Source organism: Schistocerca serialis, chromosome 7 (assembly GCF_023864345.2).
Source record: "Schistocerca serialis cubense isolate TAMUIC-IGC-003099 chromosome 7, iqSchSeri2.2, whole genome shotgun sequence".
Lineage (NCBI taxonomy): Eukaryota > Metazoa > Arthropoda > Insecta > Orthoptera > Acrididae > Schistocerca > Schistocerca serialis.
In genome coordinates this window covers 142,630,478-142,651,537 of record NC_064644.1, presented here as the reverse complement: position 1 = coordinate 142,651,537, position 21,060 = coordinate 142,630,478, and the positions used below count along the sequence as shown (strand labels likewise).

The following is a 21,060-nucleotide window of genomic DNA, read 5'->3' as shown; positions in this document are numbered from 1 at the left end:
GAAAGTTAAGAGAAGCATGCCCTATGGTGAAGCTATAAAAGCTTTCATACCCTCCAGTGTTCACTATTTCTTCTGCATCGACCCTTAAGGAGCCAATTGCCAAGGTGATGCCTCCAAACAAACCCAGGCCACAGATTCAGGTAAAACTACATGTGCTTGTCAGTGAACCTGTGGGGGAAAGAGCTACACTTCAACCGGAAATCATTTGGAACCTCGGCCACATTCCAATGCACACAAATCAGACAACCATTAAGCTGTTCTCTCTACCCATCCAAGCAACTCCTCCCATAAGTAAGGAAACTGTCACACAAAAAGTCGTTTGAAGTGGAAGAAAGTGGCAGCAAAACTATTGAATCAGTGAGCATTTTCCCTTTCAATAATGATTTTATGCTTGAGGACATTGATATCCACATGAACTGGAAAGCTGGGCACCTTCTCATGTTCCCCCTGACCTCGCATGTAAATTGCCACTGCTGAGGCAGGAGGACAGAGACAACCATCACTCCCATAGGGACTTCCCTATTGCAGTAGCACTTAAATGGATACCGATCATATTTGGTAGAGTTATAGACCCTGGCTCTGGAGTGTCTGTTCTACATCTGCTTACAAGAAACTCATTTTGAAGTCACTGACACACCTGCATGAAGGGGTTGCCCTTACCACAGCCATACACGTAGTTGCTACAGAAGTTCTCACACTAGTTAAAATCATTGTGTGTTCTCTATATCCTCCACCCCATGATCTGTTGCCCGCAGATGCACTGATATAACTCTTCCATGCACTTCCCTGTCCATTCCTCCTCTTGGGTCCCCCCCTGGGGGTCCACAACTCTTTTGTGGACACGTGCGTGGCGAGCACGGGGCCCCTAGCCATTGCAGCCTTCTTTCTCTCCCGGGCTGCATTTCCTTTGCCTTCCCCTCCTTTCCTTTCCATGCTCCTTTCCCCTCGCCCTCTCCTCTCCCTCTATTGGTGTCCTTGCTTACGTTGGCCCCCGCTATCCTCCTGGTTCTGTTGGTTTTACACTCCGGCTTTGTTGCGTAATCATCTCCTCCTTTTGGCATTCCTTGGTCCCCCTCTGGGGTTTGACCTCCATTACAAAATTTCTCCTCCGTAGTGTGAGCCATTTCGGGAAGAGCATCTTACCTAGTGTCTCCGACGTGTACCCTCCTAGTACATTCCACCTTCCCCCCTGTGGGTCCGGGGATTAGAATAGGCCCGAGGTATTCCTGCCTGTCGTAAGAGGCGACTAAAAGGAGTTCCACCCCCTCAAGGGGGTCGTTAGTGCCTGCGTCTGGAGACGGACGGTTCCACGACCTCTATTTGCGGTCATTTTGCTTTTTCACTTCTCGTTTCTTCCTTCCTTTGGTTGGTTCCTTTCTTTGCTCTTTTCCACCTCACTGTCTTCCTTACTCTTTCCCTTGCCTTCTCCTCCTTGCCTTCTCAAAGTGCCTTCTCCTTGCCTTCTCCTCCTTGCCTTCTCAAAGTGCCTTCTCCTTGCCTTCTCAAAGTGCCTTCTCCTTGCCTTCTCCTCCTTGCCTTCTCATTACCTTCTTCTCCTTGCCTTCTCTGGTCTCCGCCTCGGCGTTTGAGACAGTCTGTCCTCTCTCTCCCTCTCTCTCCCTCTCTCTCCTCCTTTTCCTCTTCTTCCTTCCTCCCTGTGCATGCCTGAAGGCCGACCCACGCGTTCGCACGCGTAGCCGGTGACGGGGTAACGCGTAATTCCCCGCCCTGGGTAGACATGTAAAGCACGCGCGTACCCCCTGGTAAAGGCCAGGCCCGGGGAGGGGTGATTGCCTGAGCTGATACCTTCTGACCATGCCGATTGGTCCCCCCCCGTCTGGTTCTCGGGAGGTGTGACCTGAGGTGTAAACATTCACCTAAGGCGGGAGTGCCCTCTGAGAGGGTCCCCACAAGGAAGGAGCGCGCCATCGGAGACGCTGGCAATTGTGGGGGATTCCTCCGCAATGGATTTCACTCCATCTGTCTCGACTTCTGCCCAAAAACGGAAACGTGACCAGCCACCAGCGACAAAAGTACTACCGCCTGCCCCACAGTTCCTCGTCGTTTCTCAATCTGAGGACGGAAAGGATTTTTCCTCTGTCAACCCTTTCGTTATCCAGAAAGGTGTAGATGCCATAGCCGGATCTGTCAAATCTTGTACCAGGTTGCGTAACGGTACCTTATTACTAGAAACTGAGAGCGCCTTTGAGGCACAAAAACTGCTTCGGGCCACACTCCTGTACACGTTCCCTGTGCGGGTGGAGGCTCACCGAACTTTGAATTCGTCTCGTGGTGTGGTCTATACTAGCTCCCTCGACGGATTGACTGACGAGGAGATTCAATCATTCCTCGCTGAGCAGGACATGACGGCTGTCCATAGGGTCATGAAAAAGGTCAACAATGACCTTGTACTGACCCGGACACTTTTCTTGACCTTCGATAGTGTTAAGCTGCCATCGCGCATCAAGACGGGCTACGAGGTTATTTCTGTTCGCCCCTATGTCCCGACACCTATGCGCTGCTACCAGTGTCAGCGTTTCAATCACACTCGACAGTCTTGTTCCAATGCGGCTAAATGTCACTTGTGGCAGGGATGCCCATGAGGGTGACTGTCCACCTCCGTCTCCTCATTGTGTAAACTGTCAGGGTGACCATGCCGCATCCTCCCGCGACTGCCCTGTCTATAAGGAAGAACGCTGTATCCAAGAAATTCGGGTCAAAGAGAAAGTGTCCACCTCGGCTGCTCGCAAGCTATTGGCTAGTAGGAAGCCCACGCTGCTCCCAGCGGGGAAATACAGTACTGTCCTCGCCTCTCCTCGGACTACCAGGGAGGTGGCAACCCAGACATGCGATCTGACCTTCAGCACCATGGTCGTCCGTTCGGCCAGTGCTAAGATCGCCCGGTCGACGTCTCCTCTTCCTCCCGTCACACCTCAGACACAAGCACCTTCATCAACTTCTGCCAAGACGAAGACCCAGAAGTCAGATGCACAGGCCTTCAAGAAGGAACCGTCCCGTGCAGACTTCCTACGTACCTCGACCTCCCAGCCTTCGACCGGTACTTCCACCAAACGTCCTTCCAAGAAGGCTCATAGGAAGCACAGTTCTCCTTCTCCGCCACGGTGCATTTCTTCTCCTGCGCCACCCAGCGGTTGCCGCCCCAGGCCGTCATCCGTTTTGCCTGGCCGGACCGCTGGTAGCCGAACATCTGGCCGTTCACCGGCGGAGGAAGCTCCCCCTCCCGGCCATCTTCCCAAGATGGCCGATGAACCTATAGACCCAATGGACGATGACTGTCCGCCTACTGATAGCGGCGGCAGTGCTCGCTCGAAGCCAGGCCCTCAGCGGCCTTCGAGGTGACCCCTTCTTTCATCTTCCTTTTCTTCTTACGATGGCACTTATTCACTGGAATATTCGCAGCATTCGCTCCAACCGAGAGGACTTGAAGTTGCTGCTCCACTTGCACCGTCCGCTCGTCGTAGCCCTCCAGGAAAAGAAGCTACGCCCATGCGATCAAATTGCCTTGGCACACTACACCTCTGTGCATTTTGACCTACCCCCTGTGGTAGGTATCCCGGCTCATGGAGGGGTTATGTTGCTGGTCCGGGATGATATTTACTACGATCCCATCACGTTGCACACCGGCCTGCAGGCAGTTGCCATCCGCATTACTCTCCCCACTTTTACATTTTCCATTTGTACCGTTTACACTCCATCGTCATCTGCCGTTACCAGGGCAGACGTGATGCAACTTATTGCTCAGCTACCTGCACCATTTTTGTTAACTGGAGACTTAAATGCCCACCATCCCCTTTGGGGCTCTCCAGCATCCTGCCCGAGGGGCTCCCTGTTAGCAGACCTTCTCAACCAGCTCAATTTTGTCTGCCTCAATACTGGCGCCCCTACTTTTCTTTCGGACACATCTCACACCTATTCCCATTTAGACCTCTCTATATGTACTCCCCAACTTGCATGCCGGTTTGAGTGGTATGCACTTTCTGATACATATTCGAGCGACCACTTCCCGTGTGTTATCCATCTCCTGCAGCATACCCCCTCTCCGTGCTCCTCTAGTTGGACCATCTCCAAGGCAGACTGGGGGCTCTTCTCTTCCAGGGCGACCTTTCAGGATCAAACCTTCACAAGCTGCGATCGTCAGGTCGCACACCTCACGGAAGTCATTCTCGCTGCTGCTGAATATTCCATCCCTCACCCTACTTCCTCTCCACGTCGCGTACTGGTCCCCTGGTGGACTGCAGCATGTAGAGACGCTTTACGTGCTCGTCGACGTGCTTTACGCACCTTTAAACGCCACCCTACAGTGGCGAATTGTATCAATTATAAACGATTACGTGCTCAGTGTCGTCGTATTATTAAAGAAAGCAAGAAGCCAGCTGGGCTGCTTTCACAAGCACCTTCAACAGTTTTACTCCTTCTTCTGTTGTCTGGGGTAGCCGGCGCCGGCTATCTGGCACTAAGGTCCACTCACCAGTTTCTGGCTTGACGGTCGCGAATGACGTCCTTGTGGCCCCTGAGGATGTCTCCAATGCCTTCGGCCGCTTTTTCGCCGAGGTTTCGAGCTCCGCTCATTACCACCCTGCCTTCCTCCCCCTGCAAACAGGCAGAGGAGGCTAGGCCACCTAACTTCCGCTCCTTGAATCGTGAAAGTTATAATGCCCCATTCACCATGCGGGAACTCGAAAACGCACTTGGCCGATCACGGTCCTCCGCTCCAGGGCCTGATTCTATTCATATTCAGATGCTGAAGAACCTTTCTCCTGCGGGTAAAGGTTTTCTTCTTCGTACTTACAATCGCATCTGGATTGAGGGACATGTTCCCGCATGCTGGCGCGAGTCTATTGTTGTCCCGATTCCTAAGCCGGGGAAGGACAAGCACTTGCCTTCCAGTTATCGACCCATCTCGCTTACCAGCTGTGTCTGTAAAGTGATGGAGCGAATGGTTAACTCTCGATTGGTTTGGCTGCTCGAATCTCGACGCCTACTTACCAATGTACAATGTGGATTTTGTAGGCGCCGCTCTGCTGTTGACCATCTGGTTACCTTGTCGACTTTCATTATGAATAACTTCTTGCGGAAGCGCCCGACCGCGGCTGTGTTCTTTGATTTGGAGAAGGTTTACGACACCTGTTGGAGGGCGGGCATTCTCCGCACCATGCATACATGGGGCCTTCGCGGTCGCCTCCCTCTTTTTATTCGTTCTTTTTTAATGGATCGACAGTTCAGGGTACGTGTGGGTTCTGTCCTGTCAGACACCTTTCGCCAGGAGAATGGGGTGCCACAGGGCTCAGTTTTGAGCGTCGCTCTCTTCGCCATCGCGATCAATCCAATAATGGATTGCCTCCCAGCTGATGTATCAGGCTCCCTTTTCGTGGACGATTTTACCATCTATTGCAGCGCGCAGTGTACACGTGTCCTGGAGCGCTGTCTTCAGTGTTCTCTTGACCGTCTTTACTCCTGGAGTGTCGCCAATGGCTTCCGTTTTTCTGCCGAGAAGACGGTCTGTATTAACTTCTGGCGCTACACAGATTTTCTCCCACCGTCCTTACGACTCGGTCCCGTTGCTCTCCCAATCGTGGAGACAACAAAATTTTTGGGTCTTACATTTGACAGGAAACTTAGCTGGTCTCCACATGTGTCATATTTGGCTGCCCGTTGTACCCGTTCTTTAAATGTCCTCCGTGTTCTCAGTGGTATGTCGTGGGGAGCGGATCGAACCGTCCTGCTTCGTCTATATCGGTCGATCGTCCGCTCCAAGCTGGATTATGGGAGCTTCGTATACTCCTCTGCACGGCCATCCGTCTTACGCCGCCTCAACTCCATACAACATCGGGGTTTACGACTTGCGATCGGAGCGTTTTATACTAGTCCCGTAGAGAGTCTTCATGCTGACGCTGGCGAATTGCCACTCACCTACCGGCGCGATATACTGCTTTGTCGGTATGCCTGTTGGCTACTGTCAATGCCCGACCACCCGTCTTATCGTTCCTTTTTTGATGACTCTCTCGACCGTCAATACGGGTTGTATGTCTCTGCCCTGCTACCCTCTGGAGTTCGCTTTCGTCGCCTCCTTCAACACCTTAATTTTTCACTCCCTGCAACCTTTCGAGTGGGCGAGAGCCACACGCCACCTTGGCTCCAGGCTCAGGTCCGCGTTCACCTTGACCTCAGCTCGCTCCCAAAAGAGGTTACCCCCGGTTCGGTCTACCACTCCCGTTTTGTTGAACTTCGTTCAAAGTTCATCAATATGACCTTCATTTATACAGACGGCTCTAAGACCAATGACGGGGTGGGGTGTTCTTTTATTGTCGGGGCACAAAGTTTCAAATACCGGCTCCATGGCCATTGTTCGGTCTTCACAGCTGAGCTCTTTGCCCTCTACCAGGCTGTTCTTTACATCTGCCGCCACCGACATTCTGCTTATGTCATCTGCTCCGATTCCCTGAGCGCCATCCAGAGCCTCAGTGATCCGTATCCGGTTCACCCTTTCGTGCACCAGATCCAACGCTCTCTTCAGCAGCTGGTGGACGTCGGTTTTCCGGTTAGCTTTATGTGGGTCCCTGGCCATGTCGGTATCCCTGGGAACGAAGCTGCAGATGCCGCGGCCAAGGCTGCGGTCCTCCAGCCTTGGACAGCTTCTTGTTGTGTCCCTTCATCAGACTGTAGCAGGGTCATTTGTCGACGCATTTTATTGCTGTGGCATGCCGATTGGGCTGCACTTACAGACAACAAGCTTCGGGCCTTGAAACCTCTTCCCGCGGCTTGGACGTCCTCCTCCCGCCCTTCTCGGCAGGAGGAGGTCATTTTGGCCCGGTTACGCATTGGACACTGCCGGTTCAGCCATCGCCATCTGCTGACGGCTGCGCCGGCGCCGTTCTGCCCATGTGGGCAATTGCTGACGGTCCACCACATTTTAATGTCCTGTCCGGATTTTAACACACTGCGTCTAGATCTTAACCTGCCATGTACTTTAGATGCCATTTTAGCGGATGACCCACGAGCAGCTGCTCGTGTTCTTCGTTTTATCAATTTGACAAACCTCTCTAAGGACATTTGATGATGCTGTTTTTTAATCCTATGCCTGTCAGTCTGTGTTTTATCGTGTTTTCCCTTTTAGTTGTTGTTTTAAACTTGTGCCTCGCGGTGCATTCTTAACGTCGTCAGGGCGCTAATGACCATTGAAGTTGTGCACCCTAAAACCACAAAAAAAAAAAAAAAAAAAAAATTCCACCTTTTCTTTCACGTCGTTGTCTGATGCTAGGGTGCATAGCCAGCACGGTAGCCAGCCCGTGTGGTGGGGTCGCCATGTACCCTTTTGGTTGAGCCCCCTGAACACACAGGGATCACACTTCTGATACCTGAGCTGTGACCTCCTCATGCATGCCTTGGAGTGGTTGCTCGTCATCCTGGAGCATCGGAACTCCCAGCAATGGCCGCTGTGCCAGACGGCTCTTGCTGTGCCTGGGTGGCGCCCGTGAGGAGAGCCCCTGATCGGAGTGGGTGGTATCAGGGCAGACGCTATGCGGATGAAACACATACGGGTCCAAAACTCTGGCCGTTCTTCTGCGGCCGTCTCTCTGCGTGGAACTTATTCCTCAAGTGCTGCTTCTCTTGCCCCGTTGGCCTTCCCTTCCATGGCTACCCCCTGGGAAGAGGGTCAGGCCCGTCGTCTAGGGGCAAAACCTTTCCCTCGTTATCTAGTTTGCACCAGGACTGATGGAGAAACTTTCACCAGTGTCAAACCTTTATTCTTTGTGGAACACATTGAAGACAAGTTTGGCGAAGTGGACTCCCTGAGCAAGATGCGGTCGGGTTCGTTGCTGATAAAAACTGCTTCAGCTGCCCAATCTGTGGCCCTTCGTGCCTGTACCCATCTTGGCACAATTCCTGTGTCCATTACCCCTCACCAGTCTCTAAATATGGTACAAGGTGTTATTTTTCACAGGGACCTCATCCTTCAAACTGATGAGGAACTTCGGGACAATCTCGGACGGCGGGGTGTTCACTTTGTTCGGCATGTTTAGAAGGGTCCTAAAGGTGATCGTATTGATACTGGTGCCTTTATCCTGGCCTTTGAAGGGGATACCCTCCCTGAGAAAGTTAAGATTATGGTCTATCGCTGTGATGTGAAGCCGTACATCCCACCTCCTATGAGGTGTTTTAAGTGCTTGCGTTTTGGCCACATGTCTTCTCGCTGTTCCCAGGCCCTCTCTGTGGTGACTGTGGACGTCCACTCCATGAGGGGAGTCCCTGTGTTCCCCCTCCTGTATGTGTAAATTGTCATGGTAGTCATTCTCCACGTTCACCAGATTGCCCAGTATATAAGAAAGAAAAAAAGATACGGGAGTATAAGTCCCTCGATCGTTTAACCTACACAGAGGCCCGTAAGAAATATGCACGACTGCACCCTGTGTCCATGACATCTAGTTACGCCTTGGTTACATCTTCACCCCTTCCTCCCCCATCCTTACCCCCATCCCGGACCCCTCTCCTCCCCCCCTCCCCTGCGGCTCCCACACCTTCTCCTATGGGCGCTGATCCCCCTCCCCAACCGGAGAAGTGTCCCACTCCTTCGACGTCTGCCAGTCAAGGGCGCCTCTCCCGGGGTGCCCCTTCCCGGCACCTTCCAGGTCAAAGGTCTGCTGCCGCGCGGCGACCGTGAGAGCTGCGGCCTGTCGGCCCCCAGGTCGCCCGGTCTCTTTCTATTCCTGATCTTGCTGCAGCTGGCTCCTTTATGCCACACAGCCCTCCTCGATTTCAGCCTGAAAAGAAGAAGAAACATAAGTCCCGGGACAAAGAGCCTCTGGTGTCACCGGAGGTCCCTTCCCCAACTTCACAACCGGATTCTGACCTGTCGTTCATGGATGTCGCCCCCTCCTTGTCGGTGACGGGTGGGGACCCGGCGGTATGACTGGATTTAGCGTGTTCAGCCCTCATTTAAACCATCGTTCTGTGGTTCTCCAATGGAATTGTAATGGATACTATAGTCACCTTCCGGAATTGAAATCCCTTCTTTTGTCCTACTCTGCAGCTTGTGTGGTTCTCCAGGAATCTCATTTTACTGATGCTCACTCACTGACCCTCCGTGGGTTCCGTGTTTTCTGTCGAAATCGGGTCGGACTCTTGCGGGCTTCTGGTGGCGTTTGTACGTTGGTCCGTACAGACATTGCTAGCACGTGGATTCCTCTCCAAACTACATTGGAAGCGGTTGCTGTTAGGGTCCACTTAGACTCTGCAGTCACAGTTTGCAATCTTTATCTCCCTCCTGACAGGACTCTTACACCTGCTGCCTTAACCGCCCTTCTTCAGCAACTTCCTCCTCCCTTCCTCCTCCTTGGGGATTTTAATGCTCATCATCCTTTGTGGGGCAGTGCCTTTCCATCTAGACGAGGTCTTCTTATAGACCAATTTATTGCAGACCACGACCTGTGCCTTCTTAATGATGGCTCCCCTACTCATTTCAGTGCCGGTCATGGTACCTTTTCTGCCATTGATCTTTCTCTTTCTTCTCCCTCTCTCCTCCCTTCATTACACTGGTCGCCACACGACGACCTTTGTGATAGTGACCATTTCCCGTTGATTATCACGCTCCCTTCCCGCTCCCCGATGGACAGGTTACCTCGTTGGTCGTTCCACCGCGCTGATTGGCCTCTATACACTGCACAGGTCGAGTTTTCTCCTTCTTTGTCGGGTTGTATTGATGATGTCCTACATGACGTGTCTGACGCGATTGTTCGTGCTGCTAGCCTTGCTGTCCCGCGCTCATCTGCACCATTTCGTCGCCAGCGAGTCCCGTGATGGAGTACGGCCATTGCCATTGCCATCCGTGATCGCCGTCGAGCTTTGCAACACTTTAAGAGGCACCTATCCATAGCCAGGCTTACTACCTTTAAACGCCTCCGTGCTAAAGCCCGTTATTTAATCAAACAGGGTAAGCGGATATGTTGGGAACAATTCGTTTCTTCCCTTGGTTCTACTGTCCCTCTGTCACGGGTATGGGCTACACTTCATTCTCTCCAAGGTTGCCATCGGCAGTCCACCCTCCCAGGCCTTCACCTCCCAGATGGCATTTGTACGGACCCATTAGTTTTTGCAGAACATCTTGCGACCCATTTTGCAGTGGCGTCAGCGTCAGCCTCCTATCCAGCTGCTTTGCTTCATCAAAAACAGCTGGCTGAAGCTTCCACCTTATGTTTCACCCCTTGTGAGTCAGAATCTTTTACTGAACCTTTTACTGAATGGGAATTTTTTTCTGCTCTATCTTTTTCTCATGATACGGCCCCTGGCCCAGATTCCATTCATAACCAACTGCTTCAACATCTCAGTGCTCCACAACGGCAACATCTTCTTCGGGTGTTTAACCATATCTGGCTCCAGGGTGACTTCCCTTCTCAGTGGAGGGATAGCATTGTGGTTCCTGTCCTTAGGCCTGGTAAGAACCCCCTACCTGTTGACAGCTATCGGCCAATTAGTTTGACCAATGTTGTTTGTAAGTTACTTGAACGGATGGTAGCCCGTCGGCTCAATTGGGTCCTCGAATCTCGGGATCTATTGTCGCCTTACCAGTGTGGCTTTCGAGAGGGACGGTCTTCAATCATTCATTTATTTCGCTTGGAATCCGCAGTTCGGCAGGCTTTTTCCCAGCGCCGCCATTTGGTTGCAGTGTTTTTTGACCTTTGCAAGGCCTATGACACGGCCTGGCACCATCACACCTTACTTACCCTTCATCAGTGGGGTCTTCGGGGCCCACTCCCGATTTTTATCCGCCAGTTCCTGATCCATCGGTCATTCAAAGTTCGAGTTGGTACTGCTTTTTAGTTCTCCACGGACCCAGGAGACAGGCATCCCACAGGGTTCTGTCTTGAGTGTGTGGTGTCACCGCCAGACACCACACTTGCTAGGTGGTAGTTTTAAATCGGCCGCGGTCCATTAGTACATGTCGGACCCGCGTGTCGCCACTGTCAGGGATCGCAGACAGAGCGCCACCACAAGGCAGGTCTCGAGAGACGGACTAGCACTCGCCCCAGTTGTACGGACGACTTTGCTAGCGACTACATGGACGAAGCATTGCTCATTAGCCGAGCCAATAGTTAGAATAGCCTTCACCTAAGTCAATGGCTATGACCTAGCAAGGCGCCATTAGTAACATTGCATGTATCTAAAGAGTCTCACTTGTATCGCCACAATCTCCAGATGCACCAAAAGGATGGATTAAAGTTAAGTATTCCAGAAGCTACGTACTTTTCTTTATAGCATTCATTACGTATCCTGTTTCAGACCTCACGCCATCCTGCTTTAGCTTAGCGCGTGCCTTTCGGCTTCCTCTCATTGTGTCTAGGCTGTCTTGTCTAGACACAACAGTGTGTCCTTCTTTTCCTCATTGCTATCGCTGGACTTGTGGCCTCTGTCGGTCCCTTGGTCGCCCCTGCCCTATATGTGGATGATTTCTGCATTTGGGTCAGTTCCTCCTCGATGGCATCTGCAGAGCGGCAGCTCCAGGTAGCTATACGGCGTGCCTCTGCATGGACTCTCTCACACGGGTTTCAATTCTCTCCTTTAAAATTGCGAGTGGTCCACTTCTGTCGCCATACTACGATCCACCCTGATCCAGAGCTCTATCTCGCTGCACAACGATTGCCTGTGGTCCCACAGTTTCGTTTTCTGGGTCTTCTTTTCGACAACAAGCTCACTTGGCTGCCCCATATCAGACTCCTGAAGGTAGGATGTTTCCGTAAACTCAATGTCCTTCGCTTCCTTGCCCACTCCTCTTGGGGTGCGGACCGTTCCCTCGTCCTCCATCATTATCGTGCTCTAGTTCTGTCTCGCTTGGACTATGGTTGTCAAGTTTATGGTTCAGCTGCTCCTTCCACACTGCACGTGCTGGATCCAGTCCACCATCGTGGTATCCGTTTGGCCACCGGTGCCTTCCCTACTAGCCCTGTTGATAGTCTCCTGGTTGAAGCTGGGATCCCCCCCCCCCCCCCCTTTTCTGTTCGGCGGTCCCAGCTTCTGGTGTCTTATGCACTCTCTATCCGTTCCTCTCCCACTCATCCTTCCTATTCTATCGTGTTCCCAGACCATGGACGTCGCCCACCCGACTCCCGCCCTTGGGCGGGTTTACCGGTTGGGCTGCGCCTTGCGTTTCTTTGCCGTGATTTTCAGCTTCCTTCTTTGTCCTGTCTTCCTCGCTCCCTCCCCTCCACCCCTCCTTGGTTAGTTCCTCGGCCTCGTTCCTTTTTCCGCCAAATTTTGTGGGAGTTTCGCGATGCTGTTGTTTTTACACTGATGGCTCTAAATCTGCTGATCATGTTGGGTATGCCTTTACATCCTCTGTTGGAACGGAAAGTCATCTGCTGCCACCTACATGTGGGGTGTTTACTGCAGAATTGATGGCAATTTCCCAGGCCCTTACCTTTATTAAACAGTCCCAACACAACCGCGTTTTGTTATGCACGGACTCGACGAGTGGCCTTCTTGCTATTGGCCGGTGTTTTTCGCGCCATCCCTTGGTCTCTGCCATCCATGACCATCTCACTGATATTCACCATGCTGCTTGTTCTATTGACTTCCTTTGGGTCCCTGGCCATGTGGGTATCCCGGGTAATGAGCTCGCTTATCGTTTGGCTGGGGGAGCAGTTACTTACCCCCCGTTTTCTGTAGCCCCTCCTACAGCGGATTTACGGCTTCACATCAAATCCCACTTCGCACAGTCATGGGCCAATTCTTGGGAGGCTACTCCCCTGTCTAATAAACTTCGTGCAATTAAGGTGACACCAGGCCCGTGGCATTCTTCCTTTCGCCTCTCCCGAAAGGACTCGACCACACTGTGTCGTCTCCGCATTGGCCATACCAGGCTGACCCATGGTTTTCTTTTGCGTGATGAGCCACCCCCACTATGTGGTTGTGGAGCCTTCCAGTCAGTAGCCCACATTTTGGTTGAATGCCCCCTTCTTTTGGCTCTGCATGTTAAGTACAGGCTCCCCTACATTTTACCTTTGATGTTGGCTGACGATTCCCGGATGGTCTCTCTGGTTCTCGGTTTCCTCCGGGAAAGTGGTTTTTATTCTCAGTTTTAAGGTTTTTAATCTCTCTCTGGTGTTGGGTGTTTGGGTGTCTCCCACTGTAAGCAGTGTTCGGAGATTCCTGATTCACCTCCCTGACCGACTTCCTCTTTTCTTCCCCTTTTACTCTGTTTTTACCCCTTTTTTTTTTTTTTTTTTTTTTTTTTTTTTTTTTTTTTTTTTTTTTTTTTTTTTTTTTTAAGGATTGGTTAGTCTTTCTATTCCTATACGTACTTTCTACATTATGGCAGTTGTACATTTTAAGTCACACGTGGTCTTGCCTATGCTGCTTCAGCGTAGTGTTGGGTTTGTTCTCTTGCCAACTTCCCTCATTCTGTTTTTTACCAATGACAACATGACTGCCTTTTTACGTTTTTCCCTTTTTCCGTTTTATTGTTCTGACTTTACTGAGTTGTCCCATTAGTGGAATGGCGCATATTTGAAACAAGGGACTGATGACCTTGCTGTTTGGTCCCTTAAACCTCAACCAACCAACCAATCCTCTTGGGTGACTTCAAAGCACTCAGTGTGCTGTGGGGCTTGGCTACCACTTGCTCCAGGGATAGAATTATCGAGTGCCTTTTGAATTTTGGTGAGATGACAAACTTTTCTACAGCTACAGGATCATCTTCAGCCATTGACGTCATTTTTACCCCCCCTAGCTATTCAGTTCAGTGGGAAGTAGCCATAGATTTCCCTTCTAGTGTCCACTTTCCAGTGTGGATTTGTCTGCCAATTTGGACAGGAGACTGTAAAGATAAATGGTTCAAATGCAGATTGGTTGGGACGCTTTAAACAGGCCATCTTCAAACAGGATTGTGACCAAGAGATGGACCATATCACCTGTGAGATCAAATGAGCTGCCGCAGATTCCATTATCCAGTCTGGCAACCACCTTAGATGATGACCTGTCCCTTGGTGGAATGACAAATATCACTCAGCAATCAGAGCCAGGCTTCCAGTTTTGCAGAAATTCAAACACAATCAAACTACAGAAATGCTTCATGCCTTCTGGTCTGCGAGAGCACAAGTGAGGCAAGTGATAAAAGAATGGAAGAGAATGCAAGGAGGTATTTTGTAACTTCCATTAATCGGTCCACTTCATTGCAAATGTCTGGGACTCAACAGGGCAGATTTCATGCAAGGGTAGTGCACTTCTCTTTAAGGCCTTGTTGAGAAATGAGACATTGGACATGTTCAAAGACATAGTTCGGATTTTAGCTGAACCCTTTTTTACAATCACTGTGTCATCCAAATGAGCTCCTGCATTCCAGGTATTCCGTAGGGCTGTGGATATGAGGAGGCTGTGCTGCTTCCACTGTGATGAGGTCTACAATCTTCCATTCTCCATGTGGGAATTGAAATCAGTTCTGTCTGCGGTCAGACACACTGTTCCAGAACTGGATCAGAGTCATTATGCCATGCTCTGCCATCTTTGTCCTGAAGCCAAAGGAGAGTTCCTATCTTGTTTCTATTGAATCTGATTTGATGGACAGTACCTTATGACTTGGAAGGAGGCAATATTAATTCCTTATTCCTTGAGTGAAACCAGGCAAGGATCATAACAGATCCTAACAGTTACTGGGAGCCCTTACCAGTAGTGTGGGGTAGACTCTAGAGTGCGTCGTCAACTGCTGCCTCATCCGGCTCCTCAAGTCCCAAAGTCACCTGTGCTGCAACCAGTGCAGTTTCAGGCAGTACTATTCTGCCCTTGACAACTTAGTTCTACTGGAAATGGTGCTACGGGATTCCTTCTTAGGCTGAAACCATTTGATTAGTGTTTAAAAGACACCTCCTGGAGGTACATCATCCTCCACAAACTTCATAAATGGGGACTGCATGGATGTTTGCCACTGCTTAACTAATCCTTCCTTAAGGAAATGGTGCTTCTAATATCAAATTGGTGTTGCCATGCAGAATGGGTTCCCACAAGACAGTGTACTCAGTGTCACACTGTTTACAATCACTATCAAAGGAATCTCCTCCAAAGTCTGGAGCCCTGTCAGATTTTCTTTGTTTACAGATTACTTTGCAATCATCTACTCTTCCTCAGACCTTACAAAGACAAGGCAAGTAGTTGACAATCAGGAGGCTGGAAGCTTGGGTGAATAAAACTAATTTTAGGTTCTCAACAGAGAAGACTGCTTTGTCAATTTTAACCATCTCCACAAAGTTATCACCAACCAGAGCTAACAATGGGGGCCTGTGTTTTGCATTTTGAGGACAATGTGCACTTTATGGGCCTACTATTTGACCCTGAATTAACTGGGCTCCCACACCTAAAAGAACTGCAAACAAAATGCTTCAGATGATTGAATATTTGAAATATCTCAGCAGAAAGTGGGGGGAACTGATAGGTCCACCTCCTGCATTTTTATAGGGCATTTGTCACATCAGCTGGCTACCTCAAAATGTTACATCCTATCTACCGTTAGGGCATTCGGATATCAACCGGAGCCTTAGACGAGCCCAGTTCAGAGTTTGTGTGCAAAGGATGGTGAAGCTCCACTCTGGATTTGGCGGCACCTCTTTCTGGCTCAAAAATCTCAGCATTATGTCAGTCATTAGCATTTAGTGTGGTTGTCTGCCGTAACTTTGAGTGGATGTTCAGGAGTTGGCCCTAAGTGACCAAGCCATTTGGGATATGTGCTGATGACTGTCTCAAGAATCTGCATATACTGCACCTCTGAATACACAGCCAGGGGTGGGACAGATTGACACCTTGGCAACATCAGAGACCCAAAGGGATTTTCAGCGTTTTGTACTCTTATATGCAATCCTCTTGCATGCTGTCATTTCATTGTGTGTCAATAGGAAACTGAATCATTGGAGGTTGCGAGAAAACAAACTCTGGTCACTCAAATCGACCATAAAGGTATGGCAGATTTCAAGCCAACCTCACTGATTGAAGGAAGTGCTGTTCACCAGACTGTGAATAGGACATAGTCCTTTAACATATGGTTTCCCCCTCCAACAGGTGGATCCACCACTTTGTGAAGCTTGTGGTGTGCCACTTTTGGTTTAGCACATTTTGGCTGTGTGTGTCTTATGTACTGACATCAGGGGAGCATGCAATTTGACTGGTGAACTGCCCACCATCCTGCCTGACCCCAGCATCAGTGTTTCTCATGTTTTTAAATTTCGAGAACTGTCGGGCCTCATCCCTAATATGCTGGGGAGTCCTCTGGACATAGGGACAGCCATTGTCGCCCCCTCCCCTACACCATATGAGAAAAACACGCTAACCTGTTGTCGGGGCGATAATGACCATGATATTGAGTGCCCTGCATCCAAAAAAATGAATAATAATAATAATAATAATAATAATTCCCGTGGAGGCCCGGGAAAAGAATAGGCCTCCAGTATGTTCTGCCAGTCGTAAAAGACGACGAAAAGAACAAACCACTAATAGGGCTAACCCCCCTTTTAGTGTGATTAGTTGGTTCAGGACAGAACTAAAGAAGCCTCGGACAAGCGCTGTCATGGTCGGGGACGACGCTTGAACCCTATGCCCGCCCACAATGGTAACGACACTGCTAGCCAACTGGAAAATGATTCAAATCCAAATAGAGGTGTTTTGCAGGATATGCTTCCTGCAGCCACCCTAGAAGGAAAACAAAGACAGAGGATGAGATGGTCAGATGAAGTTAATCGACACCTCATGTTGTTATTACCAAGCAACAAACCTAGGAACCAACACAACTGGATACAGATCACAAGTATACACAACATTTATTACCAGATACCCAGAATTAAAATTTTTAACAGAATGATGACTAGCTGATCAGATCCGTGTAATAATAAAAAATAACAGGATACCCCAGTCAGAATTAGAAAACATCAAACAACAAGTACAGCAAATACTGGAACAAAATGTGCAATCAGAAGAAGAAGAAAATACAGTAATGGACTCGAACATCCCAGAGCAAACAAACAAAGAACAACACGCATCAATTAAACAGTCAGAGGAAAACGAAATCTTAAGACAGCCACCAGAACAAGCACAAATAGAACACGAAGTGACACACATGTTAGATATAGAAGAAAAATTTCAGCTGACATATATAGAATACAAAGACACAAATACAGACATTAGACCATTCTTGCATAGACCACCAAATAACCCACATGTCGAAACAACAATAAAAACTATCAACACAATCATACACAACAAAATAAATGAAAACACAACTATGGAAGAGTTACAACAACTGGTGTATATAGGAGCACTCACTACACTAAATATACACAATAGGCAGAGATCAGAACCAACCAACACACAGAAGAAACCCACAAAACCAGCATGGCAACACAGGCTGCAGATCAGAATAGAAAAACTGAGAAAAGACATCGGACAGCTAACACAATTTATAAGAAATGAAATGTCAGAAAAAAACGAAAAAGGTTAGGTAAAATCTCACAAGAAGTAGTGATAGAGCAATTAGATGAAAGGAAGCAGAAATTACAAGCATTGGCCAAACGACTTAGAAGATACAAAAAAAGTGAAAATAGAAGGAAACAAAACCAAACATTCAACACAAACCAAAAGAAATTTTACCAGACGATAGATAACACACACATTAAAATAGACAATCCACCAAACATAACAGAAATGGAACACTTCTGGAGCAACATATGGTCAAACCCAGTACAACATAACAGGCATGCATGGTGGATACAAGCAGAAACAGGCACATAAAAGTTGATACCACAAATGCCTGAAGTAAAAATTTTGCAACATAGCCACCCAAGCAATTAATTCTACTCACAATTGGAAAGCCCCTGGAAAAGATAAAATAGCAAATTTCTGGCTAAAGAAGTTCAGCTCAACACATTCACATCTAACTAAATTATTTAACAGTTACATTGCAGACCCATACACATTCCCTGATACACTTACACATGGAATAACTTATCTGAAACCTAAAGATCAAGCAGACACAGCAAACCCAGCAAAATATCGCCCCATAACATGCCTAACAACAATATACAAAATATTAACTTCAGTCATTACACAGAAATTATTGACACATACAACACAGAACAAAATTATAAATGAAGAACAAAAAGGCTGTTGCAAAGGAGCACGTGGATGTAAAGAGCAACTGATAATAGATTCAGGGGGTGACATATCAAGCTAAAACTAAACAAAGGTCACTACACTACGCATACATTGATTACCAAAAAGCTTTTGATAGTATACCCCACTCATGGTTACTACAGATATTGGAAATATACAAAGTAGATCCTAAATTGATACAGTTCCTAAACATAGTAATGAAAAATTGGAAAACCACACTTAATATCCAAAGAAATTCAAATATCATCACATCACGGCCAATACAGATTAAGTGTGGAATATACCAAGGAGACTCATTAAGTCCTTTCTGGTTCTGCCTCGCTCTGAACCCACTATCCAACATGCCAAATAATACAAATTATGGATACAATATTACTGGAACATACCCACACAAAATCACACATTTGATATACATGGATGATCTAAAACTACTGGCAGCAACAAATCAACAACTCAACCAATTACTAAAGATAACAGAAGTATTCAGCAATGATATAAATATGGCTTTTGGAACAGACAAATGTAAGAAAAATAGCATAGTCAAGGGAAAACCACACTAAACAAGAAGATTACATATTGGATAACCACAGCGACTGCATAGAAGCGATGGAGAAAACAGATGCCTATAAATATCTAGGATACAGACAAAAAATAGGAATAGATAATACAAATATTAAAGAAGAACTAAAAGAAAAATATAGACAAAGACTTACAAAAATACTGAAAACAGAATTGACAGCAAGAAACAAGACAAAAGCTATAAATACTTACGCTATACCAATATTGACCTACTCATTTGGAGTAGTGAAGTGGAGAAACACAGACCTAGAAGCACTCAATACACTTACACGATCACAATGCCACAAATATAGAATACATCACATACATTCAGCAACAGAAAGATTCACATTAAGCAGAAAGGAATGAGGAAGGGGATTTATCGACATAAAAAACCTACATTATGGACAGGTAGACAATTTAAGAAAATTCTTTCTGGAACGCGCAGAAACTAGCAAAATACCACAAAGCAATCACTCATATAAATACATCGGCTACACCACTGCAATTTCATAACCACTTCTACAACCCTTTAGATCATATAACATCAACAGATACGAAGAAAGTAAATTGGAGAAAGAAAACACTACATGTCAAGCACCCGTATCATCTAACACAGCCACACATCGATCAAGACGCATCCAACACATGGCTAAGAAAAGGCAATATATACAGAGAGACGGAAGGATTCATGATTGCAATACAGGATCAAACAATAAAAACCAGATATTACAGCAAGGATATTATTAAAGATCCCAATACCACAACAGATAACTGCAGATTTTGCAAACAACAAATAGATCACATAACAAGCAGATGTACAATACTACCAAATACAGAATACCCCAGAAGACATGACAATGTAGCAAAAATAATACATCAACAGCTTGCCTTACAACAAACTTATAAAACGTTCCCACATACAAGTATGTACCACAAAATATACTGGAGAATGATGAATACAAATTATACTGGAACAGAACCATTATAACAGATAAAACACCACCACATAACAAACCTGACATCATACTCACCAATAAAAAGAAGAAATTAACACAACTAATCGAAATATCCATACCCAATACAACAAATATACAAAAGAAAACAGGAGGAAAAAATTAAAAAATACATCGAACTGGCTGAGGAAGTCAAGGACATGTGGCATCAGGATAAAGTTGACATTATACCAATTATACTATCAACTACAGGAGTCATACCACACAATATCCACCAGTACATCAGAGCAATACAGCTACATCCAAACTTATATATACAACTACAGAAATCAGTAATTATTGATACATGTTCAATTACCCGAAAGTTCCTAAATGCAATATAACACAAACTGTACAGTTAAAAGGAAATGACGCTTATGAAGGTCCGAGTCACTTTCCGTTTTTAACCAGACTTAATGTACTTTGTATACTTCATGATCACCAATTTTGTTTTTAAGCTTCTTGCTATTCTCATTTGTGCTACTTCTCATTACTTTTCCTTTTTTCCGGTTTGCTTGTAATCCTTGTTCTGTACTCATCAGACAGTCCATTCCATTCACCAGATCTTGTAATTCTTGTTAACTTTCACTGGGGACAGCAATACCACCAGTGAATCTATCATTGATATCCTTTCACCCTGTATTTTAATCCCACTCTTGAACCTTTCTGTTATTTCAGTCATTATTTCTTTAGTGTGTAGAACGAACAGTAGGAGTGAAAAACTGCCTCCCTGTCTTTATACACTTTTTAAATTGGACACTTCATTTTTGGTCTCTGTTCTTGTACATGTTGTATGTCACCTTTCTTTCCGTACAGCTTACTCCAATTTTTCTCAGAATTTCAAACATTTTGCACCATTTTACATCGTCGTATGTGTTTTAAAGGCCAACAAATCCTATGAGCAGGTCTTGATTTTTCTTCAGTCTTGCGCAAGCACAATGCCAGAACTGCCTCTCTCGCGGATTTTCCCTTCCTAAAGCCAAAGTAATAGCTCCCTAACAAATCCTCAATTTTCTTTTACACTCTCTTGTATGTTACTCTTGTTAGCAGATTGAAATGAAGTGTTACTCAGCTGAAACTATTGCACATATCTATCCTCACTATCTTTGGAACTGGATGGATGATGTCATTCCTTCCCCCCTCTTCTCTGTGCTTCAATCAGTGTAGTTTCTTAAGAAAAAAAGTAAATGTACTACTTGGTAGTGTTTCCTTATGCTCTCTGTACTCTATGCTTGATATAGAACTATAGCTACACAATATATATTTAAATACAAAATATATTAATAATTAGTGACATTATTAGTGCTAATTATAAAAAATGTAATTATGTTAACTTAAAATGAAAGCT

The 21,060-nt window shown here is 47.1% G+C and overlaps 1 protein-coding gene across 2 annotated transcripts in view; it reads left to right on the top strand.

The window, feature by feature from the left end:
* Positions 1-21,060, top strand: part of LOC126412877 (phosphatidylinositol 3-kinase catalytic subunit type 3) — a 103,697-nt gene that overhangs the window by 60,742 nt on the left and 21,895 nt on the right. The gene's annotated exons all lie outside the window — the stretch shown is intronic.